This window comes from Bison bison, unplaced genomic scaffold, assembly GCF_000754665.1.
Source record: "Bison bison bison isolate TAMUID 2011002044 unplaced genomic scaffold, Bison_UMD1.0 scf7180017845475, whole genome shotgun sequence".
Classification (NCBI taxonomy): domain Eukaryota; kingdom Metazoa; phylum Chordata; class Mammalia; order Artiodactyla; family Bovidae; genus Bison; species Bison bison.
In genome coordinates this window covers 4,005-13,026 of record NW_011476048.1, presented here as the reverse complement: position 1 = coordinate 13,026, position 9,022 = coordinate 4,005, and the positions used below count along the sequence as shown (strand labels likewise).

General features: G+C 46.4%; 1 non-coding gene across 1 annotated transcript; it reads left to right on the top strand.

Moving 5' to 3' along the window:
- Window positions 1-5,670: 5,670 nt before the first annotated feature.
- Window positions 5,671-5,742, top strand: TRNAH-GUG. Its single transcript has one exon. It is a non-coding gene; the product is annotated as a tRNA-His (tRNA).
- Window positions 5,743-9,022: the final 3,280 nt, after the last annotated feature.

Genomic DNA, 9,022 nt, shown 5'->3' with positions numbered 1-9,022 from the left:
CCTTGACTTTGCTCCTGATACAGCAGTTTTCCTGGAGAAGGGCCTGGTGCCTGATGAGCGCCTAGTAAGTGCTTGCTGACTGAAGGACTCCTAATGCACATTTGCGGAAAACTGATGAGGAGGACAGAAAGTGGGTAAGATCCACAGAGGCCTAGAGTATGAGGGACAGAAGGGCACAGACTCCAAAAGGGTGAGAGAGGGGCAGAGAGAAATGTCCTAGAACCCAGAGACATCCTCGACTGAGTACGGAAAATCCAAAGAGCTCTCGTTTCCTCCTGAGCTTCAACTGAGGAATCAGTGGAAGGTGAACCAATAACTCTAAGGATCCAGGTTTGCACATGATGTATTATCGGTGCAGGATTCTGTAGCTTGCAACAATTTGTCTCAAATGAGATAATTTTTCCGGATGTAGCCATGTACTGTCGAGATATCATACGGAGAGAGTCTCGGGCTTGCAAATGTACCCGTATATTGGAGGGAGACCCCACATTAGATTGTGCGCATCCAACCAAAGCAAAAATGCAAATCATAAAGGGAAGGGAAGAGGATAAATGTCTGGGACCAGTGGGCTTTTTGTTTTTTTGTTTTTGTTTTTGTTTTTTTAAACTCCTGTAATCCATAAGCTGCTCTGCAAGAGGCTCTCCAGGGTCATTCTGGCTGGTCTTGTCTGGACTCAATGACTTGGTCACCACTGAAAACAGTTACAATTATTAGAATACTTTCCAATCAGCTTGGAGGTTTAGCTGCTGAATATGTGCAATCTCTGGAAATGTACACGTTGTCTTTTCATTGTACCTCCCGCTAAGTTGAGTCGGTAGGGCACAAATTCCTTTGTTAGAGTAACAGACAGGTGTATTGACAATTTCTTGTGATGCCAAGACCATGAAGAAAAAGACTCTTTCCTTGAGTCGGAAAAATACATTGGAATATAAATTAGCACATCTATTTAGGGAAAACTAAGAACATAAAGAGATGCCTTCAGTTTCTAGCAAAGGTGCAGTGACAAAAATCAGATTAACCCTCCTTCCTAAATCTCACTCTCCCCCTTTGTCCCACTCCCAAAGGAACAAAAAGACAGAAAAACATGAAATACTAGCTTCTAAGACACTGGAAATCAGGTAGCAAAGGATAGCAAGCCCTGAGAGGTGACAAACAAACAAGATGAGTCTTGCCATGGGCCCAGCTTCCTGCTTTCAGTGAGTTCCCAGGCTGGGCACCAAGAGGAGGACTTGAGGTCAATCCACTGGACTCAAGAAGCTGAGTGTTGGTGGAGAACAGGGCAGCTAGAGTTCACAGGACAAAGATCCAATCATTTGCTTTGCAAATGATTCCTATTTGCAAAGCAGAAGTAGAGACACAGATGTAGAGAACAAAGGTATGGACATCAAGGGGGAAAGGGGAGTCGGAGGAATTGGGAAGTTAGGATTTACCTATATCCGCTATTGATGCTATGTATACAGTAAATAACAAATGGGAACCTACTCTATGGCATAGGGAAATACTGGATGCTCTGTGGTTACCTAAATGAGAAGGAAATCCAAAAAAGAGGGAATATATGTATACATATAGGTGATTCACTTTGCTAATATCACAACATCGTAAATCAGCTATACTTCAATAAAAGTTAATAATAAAAGAAAGAAACATGAAGAAAGGTCCAGTGATGAGAGAGAGTGGGAGAGAGAGAGAATGCTGGGATATGAAAGGGTCTCCCTCAAGTACTCAGCAGAGTAATGATCGGGGTATCCTTATGAAGAAAGTGCCTGAGGCCAAGGAAAGAATGTTTTAAAAAGATCCTGCTGCAATGCCTGGTGCTCACACAGGACAAGCAACTGTATTGGATCCCCCCAGACAGAATGGACTCCTCCTAACTCCTGGGCCATTGGGAAGAACATTCAGAAAACTCTTGTTACAGTATTGGGAATAAGCAACCTACCTAAAAAAATCACGAAAGGAAGATCCAAAGGGATCAAACCATTTACAAGTCACTCAAATGTACCCCAGATAAAACTCAAGAAGATTTGTAGGAATACCAAAACAGCCAGTGCCCCAAATGGGAAACTCTGACAATGCTTGGCCTCCAATCAAAGGATGCCAGTCATGCAAAGAGGCAGGAAAATGACAGGTAAGGAGGAGACGAATGAATGAATGAATCAGTCAATGAAATTGAGCCAGAAGGGACACAATGTAAAAATCTGCAGAGAACACTTTAACAGTTATCATGATGGTATACATGTATCCAAAATGTTAACTAGAAACACAGAACATACAAAAATGGCAAAAAAATCAAACTTTAGAGCTGAAAACTATAACATCCAATGCAATAAATTCACCAGATTGAAGAGCAGATTAGACATGGCAGAAAACAACATAAACAAGATTATGGAGCACAAAGCAATGAAAAGCTGTTCACAGTATCCAAATGGAAACTCACTGTCAAAATAAAATGCTTTTAATGAACATAGCGTCATTGAAGAGTCGTTGTTTTTCAGTTGCTAACCTGTGTTTGACTCTTTGTGACTCCACTGACTGCAGCACTACAGGCCTCCCTGTCCCTCAATATCTCTCAGAGTTTGCCCAAGTTCGTGTTTGTTGAATCGGTGATGCCATCCAACCATCTCATCCTCTGTTGCCCTTTTCTCCTTCTGCCTTCAAACTTTCCCAGCATCAGGGACTTCTCCAAGCAGTCTGCTCTTCTCATCAGGTGGCCAAAGTATTGGAGTTTCAGCATTATCCTTCCAATGAGTATTCAGGGTTGATTTCCTTTAGGATTGACTGGTTTGATCCCCTCGGCATCCAAGGGACTTTCAAGAGTCTTCTCTAGCACCACAGTTCCAAAGCATCAGTTCTTCAACATTCTGCCTTCTTTATCATCCAACTCTCACATTGGTACATGACGACAAGAAAGATCACAGCTTTGACTATATGGACCTTTGTGGGCAAAGTGATGTCTTTGCTTTTTAACACACTGTCCAGGTTTGTCATCGCTTTCCTTCCAAGAAGCCAGTGTCTTCGAATTTCATGGCTGCAGTCACTATCCGCAGTGGTTTTAGAGCCCAAGAACAGAAAATTTGTCACTGCTTCCACATTTCCCCTTCTATTTGCCATGAAGTGATGGGGCTGGATGCCATGATCTTAGTTTTTTTAATATTGAGTTATAAGCTGGCTTTTGCACTCTCCTCTTTCACTCTCATCAAGAGGCTCTTTAGTTCCTCTTTGCTTTTAGCCACTGGGGTGGTGTCATCTGCATGCCTGAGGTTGCTGATATTTTTCCCAGCAATCTTGATTCTGGCTTGTAACTCATCCAGCCTGGCATTTCCCCTGATGTGTTCTGCATTCAAGTTAAATAAACAGGGAGACAGTAAACAGCCTAGTTGTACTCCTTTCTCAATTTTGAACCAGTCAGTTGATCCGTATAAGGTTCTAACTGTTGCTTCTTGACCCGCATACAGGCTTCTCAGGAGACAGGTAAGATGGTCTGGTATTCCCATCTCTTTTAGAGTGTTCCACAGTTTGTTATGATCCACACAGTCAAAGGCTTTAGTGTAGTGAAAGAAACAGAAGTAAATGTTTTTTCTGGAATTCCCTTGCTTTGTCTATGATCCAGCAAATGTTTGCAATTCGATCTCTGCTTCCTCTGCCTTTTCTAAACCCAGCTTGTACATCTGGAATTTCTTGATTCAAGTTGAATGCTGAAGCCTACCTAGCTTGAAGGATTTTGAGCATAACCTTACTAGCATGGGAAGTGAGCACAATTGTCCAGTACTTTGAACGTTCTTTAGCACTGCCCATTGAATGGTAGCACATCACTGAAAGACCTGATACATGGGTGACTGATGCTCCTGAAAATACCCAGGGACGAGAAACAGTTTTTGGAGGAACAATGTCAGATAATTTCAATCATAGTAAAGATGATAAACCCACCGATCCAAGGAGCCAAATGAACAAAATGAATGAGCACAACAGCACGGAAAACACACATCTAGTCGCATCGTAATTAAAGTGCTCAAAGCCATTGAAAAAGCATATAGTCCCCGAGGGACCAGAGGAAAAAGACCGGATACATATAGAAACAAAAGTACACATGTCAGATTTTATCAGAAGCATAGAAGTGAGGGACTTCCCGGGTGGTCCAGTGGTTAAGACTTGGCCTTCTTGGTGTGAGTTGGATCCCTGGTTGGAGAGCTAAGACCCAACAGGCCTCATGGCAAAAACAAACAAACAAACAAACAAAAACACACACACATGAAACAGAAGCCATATTGTAACAAATTTAATAAAGACTAAAAAGAGAGAGAGGAGGAGAGAGATGCATGGAAGTTATAATACAGTGGAGCAGCCTCTTCAAAGGACAGAAGCCAAAGAAGTCAAGGTGGAATTCTATCACTGCTGCTGCTGCTGCTGCTGCTAAGTCGCTTCAGTAGTGTCCAACTCTGTTCGACCCCATAGACCGAAGCCCACCAGGCTCCCCCGTCCCTGGGATTCTCCAGGCAAGAACACTGGAGTGGGTTGCCATTTCCTCTACCCACCTTTAAAGTCCTTCAATATGAAGGTGAATAATGACCATTACAGACATACAAATGCTGAAAGACTTCATCAGCAGCAGACCCTATATATACAAGACCCTAAGTATACAACGAATGCTAAAGGAATCCTCCAGGAAGAACACCACCAGATGGAAATCTGGATGTACGCACAGGGAGGAAGGAAAAGAGAAATGGTATCTGTATGGGGAAAATAAAAGATTTTAAATATAAATCCCTATAGAAGTATGTAACGGATTAAAACACAGAACCGTGGATTTGTTACATGCTCAGTAAAGGAGAAACGTAAAGAAATATGGTTACTGGTTTCACTGCTTCAGGAAATTCTGGACTCCCAGGGACCTGGCAAACCTCCTGTGCACCATGACGCCGGACAGGAGGGAAGCAGTAGAGGAGCCCTTTTGCCTTTCCCGGAAAGCTTGCGCAGCGTAGAAAGAACCACACAGCTTTTGAGTGTTTCAAGGAAGGCGTTCCTAAGGTGTGTTTAGAACAACCAACCTTTCCGTGAACAGCCCAACGCACTAATAGATGGCGCCACAGAGACACGCTCGAGTAGGGTACTTCTCATCCCCATGGATGGGTAATTACCCGCTTCCACGACCGGTGGAGCCACACACATTTCCGAGGGCAGAAACGCGCCAGAGACGCCCCGGGCCGGAGCCGAGGGGGCCAGAGGGAGGTTGGACGCCGGGTGGGCTCCGTACTGCTTCTTTCGGTTCTTTGCTCCGCCTTCACCCGGCCGTCCGCACCGCTGGTGTTGCCCTCCCTCGGCTCGGCCGCGGTCGGTGGGGCGGGAGCCGGAACCAGCTAACCGGGAAGGTGGATCCAAAGGGACGACTGCGAAGAGCTGGAAAAGAAGCCGGCGAGGTGGGGACGAGGACAGCCAGACTTCCCAGAAGGAACGTGCCGCATCTGGGGAGATGAGAATTGGTGTTTGGTTTGATTTTGTTTCCTTTTGTCACAATATATCAGAATTGAGAGACAGAGCGGGGAAACCCATGTGCGAGCATGAAAGAGAGAAAACGAATAGCTGCAGTTCCCAAGAATAAAGCAGCGCAAGGATCGAAATCATTTTACGTCAAAGGACAGACATTAAAGACCGTTCTCATGGCTTGGTGTGTGGCACGCCGTGATCGTATAGTGGTTAGTACTCTGCGTTGTGGCCGCAGCAACCTCGGTTCGAATCCGAGTCACGGCATGGCCTCCGTGTTTCACGTGGCGTCTGACTTCTTTTTCTTCAACACGGTTATGGTCTGCACTGGGTTCTGCAACATGTGACCGCCCATTCTATCCGAGATAAAAATTATTAAGGGGTATTCACAGAACAAGATGCACAAATCATGAATGAACAGCTATTTGATGTGAAATAATCACCAAAATCAAGAGGTACAAATTTTTTTATCAACCAGGTATGGAAGATACACTTTGATACATGGATGAAGCCCTTTGGCACGTTTCCCAGGTAACGCCTATCCGTCCCCTGCTACTTTAAACTATTGAGTTTGTCCTTTCCTCAGTTCACCTGAATGAATATAGACATTTTCCTATATAGGGATTATCAAGCAGAAATTCTGAAGTCGATTTCACCCTAGTAGGGAAATCACAGAGGTCAGAACGCCGGGAAGGCAACGGACAAGACGTTCCATTGGAGAAAGCACCTTCAAGATCACGGTATCTCTGCTGCCAGCTAACTATAAGCATGGACCCGTCGGGCCACCATCTTTCACTCAGGGTCGCCCTCCTCCCCTCTTCCACCCTAATTCCAGCAAAGATCTCCCAATCCTCCTGCCCCTCCCCACACAGGCAGAGCACGCACTCTCACCTACTGGACTCACCGCCTTTCATCAGCTCTTCCGGTACCACATACACGCACAGCCACTGTTGCTGCCTCATCTACCGCTGCCTCTGCAGGCTTGGTCCACACCCCTGGCCCCCCGCCCACCAGCCCCGCTCCCTCGCTCACCTCTTGCCCTACAGTGGACATAACATTTGTCCTAACAGGTCTTCTGAGCGAGCTTCCAAGGGAAAAGGGAAACCGTGCCCACTGCCTGGTAGAGACCAAGGGGATTCCAAACAACAGCAGCTGGAGAGTCAGGGCATTTCCCTGGATCACCATCTTATTGATATTCTGACGTTGATTTTTACATGAACCATCTGCTTATGCTGCTGATATCAGTTTTCCCTTTATGGTAGTGAGATGAATTGGCTGTTCAAAGTACTCAGGGAAATGAATGTGAAATGAATAGGTTGAAAGAGAATATTTTAAAAACATGTTCTGCACTTGCTCAACTGAAAGTGGGTGGAGATGGTAAAAGCCTAGGAGGCTGGACATGTCCACTATTGCCGGCCAGTCACTGGAGCTAAACCTGTCGACACTGGGAATACTCTGAGCCTGGGCCCCTGTCTCTGAGAGGCACTTAGGAAAATCCATCTACACCTCAGCGACAGACCACAGCATCTGGTTCCCTTTTCTGTCTCTGGTTTCCTTTAGCAGTAGAGCTTCTCAATTTGGGGAATGCATGTGCCCTTTTCTCCAGCAGTGGCTTTCCTCCTTTTCTCAGTGGGGCGTTGCCTTCACGTCTGAGGTTCAGGGGCTCAGACCCCAGGGAAGGCGCGGGCCGCATGCGCACCCTCTCCCAGGCCACAGGGCTCCTCCTGGTTCCGCGTGGACTCTGAGTGCGGTCGAGAGTGCGACCGCGCGACAGCACCCTCAATCGCCCTAGAGGCCTGAGTTGCCAAAGAGGCGGACTTGAAAATAGCTTTAGATCAGGGCGTTTCTTGAGATTTCGCCTTGCTTTCCTCCCCTGCAGGTCCTAGTTGGCACCTCCCACGTCCAGACAGAGGAGCGGATTCATTGTTTTCTGTCGCGTCTGGCATGCTGACGTCCCACTGGGATGGGACGAGGGGGAGGTGGTCCTCTCCCTGTCAGGGTGGACGCACAGCGGATGCCTGAGGGACCACAGACACAGGGCTCCCTGCAGCAGTAATGGTAGGCACAGGGCTTCAGAGCCGGCGAGTTGAGCGTGCCGAGGGGACGGATCCATCCCCTGCCCCCGAAGATGTGACAAAGCACAACGATGGCCGCCCAACCCCTGGATCAGAGGTTCAGCCTCATCCAAGAACTGGACAAGGGAGGCTCCCCAGGTCGTGTGGGAAGACCTGGAATCCAGGTGTGGTGAGAGGTCCAGCTCTCTTTCTGAACCTGTTTCCTTGTGAAGCAGGGGCCACTTGGTTCTCAGCTGGTGATGGGCGGGTCCATTTCTCCCATATCTTGACTTGATTTCGGGGCCTCCCCTGATAGCAGCTCAACGACCTGCTGCTTTTCCTCCTGGATCAGCTCAATCCGCAGAGCCTGACCCTCTTCATCATTGTGTCTTGAGCTGTAGAGTTGAATTCGTTCCCTTTTGTTCTCTGACTCAAATCAGATTGTCCCACAGGTGTGCAGGGGTGAGGGAAAGCGAAGTGTCTTCACAAGGGATGAACTTCTTGGTTTTCAGAGACATAATAGGTGTCACGGGTAGAGAGGATGTAGAGCCCAGATGAAAATGTGAGGGAATATCAGGAGGTAAAAGTATCCTGCAGTCAGCTTTGTCCTGTGCCCTCTTAGATTGACTGACTGTGGCTTGTTCCACAAGGTGACTCAGAGCAGAGAAAGATGGGCTGGTTGGAGGCCCTATGGAGCTTTCTGGTGGTAAGGAATTGTTCCCCAATTTCTTCAGTTCAGTAGCTATCCAAGGATGGCAACACGCCAGGCTTCCCAGTCCATCACCAAACCTTGGAGTTTGTTCAAATGCATGTGCATGGAGTCAGTGATGCCATCCAACCATCTCATTCTCAGCCACCCACTTCTCCTCTTGTCTTCAATCTTTCCCAACATCAGGGACTTTTATACTGAGTCAGCTCTTCCCATCAGGTGTCCAAAATATTGGAGCTTCAACTTCAGCATTGGTCCTTCTGATAAATATTCAGGACTGATTTCCTTTAGGACGGACTGGTTGGATCTCCTTGCAGTCCAAGGGGCTCTCAAGAGGCTTCTCGAGCACCAGTTTAAAAGCATCAATTCTTTGGTACTCAGTTTCCTTTATAGTCCAACTCTCACATCCATACATGACTACTGGAGGAACCATAGCTTTGATTAGCCGGACCTGTGTTGGCACAGTAATATCTCTGTTTTTTAATATGCTGTCTAGGTTAGTCATAGCTTTTCTTCCAAGGAGCAAGCATCTTGTAATTTCATGGCTGTGGTCCCCATCTACGGTGATTTTGGAACCCAAGAAAATAAAGTCTCTCACTGTTTCCGTTGTTTCCCCATCTATTTGCTGTGTTGTGATGGGATCAGATGCCATAATATTAGTTTTTTGAATGTTGAATATTAAGCCAGCTTTTTCACTCTCCTCTTTCACTTTCATCAAGAGGCTCTTTACTTCTTCTTGGCTTTCTGCCATAAACGTGGTGTCATCTGCATATCTGAGGTTATT